We start from the raw sequence: 2,424 nt of genomic DNA on the forward strand, positions 1-2,424 counted from the left end.
TCATAGGGAGGCCACCTGATGGTGGGAGGTCTGGTGGGAGACCGAGTGCCAACAGTAGTGTAGTGCTCTACTGAAGGGCTGGGGCATTCCTACTGTCTCCAGGTTCCTGGGGCTGACAGTGTAGCAAGCATGCAGCCAAAATGATCCACCACTCCCTGCCTGCAGCCACCTCCTGTCAGAGAGTGGGAATGACCATTGAGAGGGAAGATTGGGTCAGGACTTCCAGCCTCCCCTGACACTACTGATGTCACTGTGGACTTAGTGCCCTGGGATCCAGGTCTGCAGAAGGCAAACTCACTTTCACAAAGTTGGCAGGTGTCTATTGAAGCTTGCTCTGTGGCTAACAGTATCCTGGGTCCAGTGAGTGGGAAATGGAACGATGGGGCAAAGCGAACAAAAGGAAGAGTGGATGTGACACGGGCTTATGAGGGTGTCCGCCGTGTGGATTCTCACAGACTGCAGGTGAGGTGGATTCACTAATTTAGCATCACTGGACATTTATCAATTGGCTGTAGACACCTGGGATTGTGTGAGGAGTTACTTGAATATTCTTGAATATTACTTACATAATGTCTGTAAAATTCCCCACCAGATTTATGCTTATCGCCCCATCCTACACAGGACACAACTGTGGTCTGGAGCTGGCTAGTGATTTCCCCCCAGACAGTGAGACTCAGGTCGGGGTCCCCGGGAATCATCGCTGCCTGCAGTGAATAGATGAGTAAAGGACTGGATGGGAAACACATACTCTGCAAGCAAGCCTCAGTGTTTAAAGCGGAGGTGAGAGCTCTGAGAGGAAAGAGGCCCATGGGCAGGGAATTGTTCGAAAAGGCTTGGCAAGGAAGAGGGAGGACTCGGGTTTGCTCAGGCGAGGCGGTCATCACTGCAAGAGAGAAGATACCATGAAAAATGGTGGAGTAATTTAGGCCGATAAATATGCCAGGAGGGAAATCTTGGTGGTTCAGTGGTTGAGTGTCTGCCTTCAGCTCAGGGCGTGATCCTGGGGTCCTGGGATCGGGTCCCACATTGAGCTCCTCGCGGGGAGCCTGCTTCTCCCTCTGCCTGTCTCTGCCTCTCTCTCTCTCTCTCTCTCTCTCTCTCTGTCTCTCATGAATAAATAAGTAAAATCTTTAACAAAAATATGCCAGGAAATGTGAAGGGAACCACACACAAATTCTAGTTGGGGGTTCAGAGAAGAGGTCATTCAGGGGTGGTGATAACCCAGGTTGAAGGGAAGAACCAGGAACCTGAGGAGGAGGGTGGCATTGATGAGAAGAGGAGTTCACAATGTGCCCTAGTCAGCAGTGGGCAGAGAAGCACATTGTGGGAAGACCTGGTGTGTAGAGCCTACCCCTGGCAGGGGGTGAATGTGTCCGGGTGCTAGGCCAAGCCCCACGTGTCAGAAAGGAAGGCTCAGGTGGCAAGTGGAGGGGGCTTGGCTGCACCCTGAGAGGGGAGTCAATTTGCTAGAAATAGCCCAGGGGAGCTCTGTGCTTCCCTGAAGCCCAGCGCCGGTGGGGCCTGGCCCCCAGAGGATGAGTGCCCCCTGTTGGCTGGGTCAGCTTTCTGAAGCTCCATATCTTTTTCTCCAGCATCTTTTATATCTCTCAACTCCCAGAGCCTGTGGTCCTCATTCCTTGTCTGGCATTTGCTGTCGTCCAGGCTCTGGCCACAGAGCTCCTTTGGAGCCGCACAGTCACTGGCTCGGACCCTCACCTGCACCCTCTGCTACAGGGACATGGTCTTTACATGCTCCCAGGATGTGCAGAGGCCTTTCGCTATGGGGTCACTGCTGGGTCTATTCCTTGCATCTTACCTTTACCTAAAGTCCCTTTCCTTTTCTTTCTTTTCTTTTTTCTTTTTTTTTTTCCAAACCCAACTCATCCTTTGAAACCTAACCCAAGGACCACCCACTCCAGGCAGTCTACCTTGACTTACTGAGTCCAGAGCAGCCTCTCCCTGCCTTGATTTCCTGTAGAATTTGCTGTGCAGGCATCTCCTTTCACCCTCATGTGTCCTAAGGTGGTTCACTGCGCTGCTGCAGGGAAATGTTTATGGGACGTGTGAGCTCTAGCTTCAAAATCTATGTGACTTTAAATGTATTAGTAAATCTTCTGTGTGTGTGCTTTGGTTTCTTTCTTTCTTTTTTTTTTTTTTTTTTGTATAACGAACTGGGTTATATAATTTCATCGTGAGGATTAAAACAACCTAGTGTGTGGGCTATGGCTGATAAACAGTTGGTGCCCAATAAGTGGTTATAGAATGAATGCATGGTTGCCTCCTCCTGTTAATATCTCCCTCACATGGGGGTTCAGATAGTGGAAGGGGCCACCACTGCTTGCGGATGCCAGGAAGCCCAGAGAGCCCAGCCTGGGTCTGGTGAGGCAGGGAGGACCATTGCTGGCTGACCCCGGAGCATCCAGG

Source organism: Vulpes vulpes, chromosome 12 (assembly GCF_048418805.1).
Source record: "Vulpes vulpes isolate BD-2025 chromosome 12, VulVul3, whole genome shotgun sequence".
Lineage (NCBI taxonomy): Eukaryota > Metazoa > Chordata > Mammalia > Carnivora > Canidae > Vulpes > Vulpes vulpes.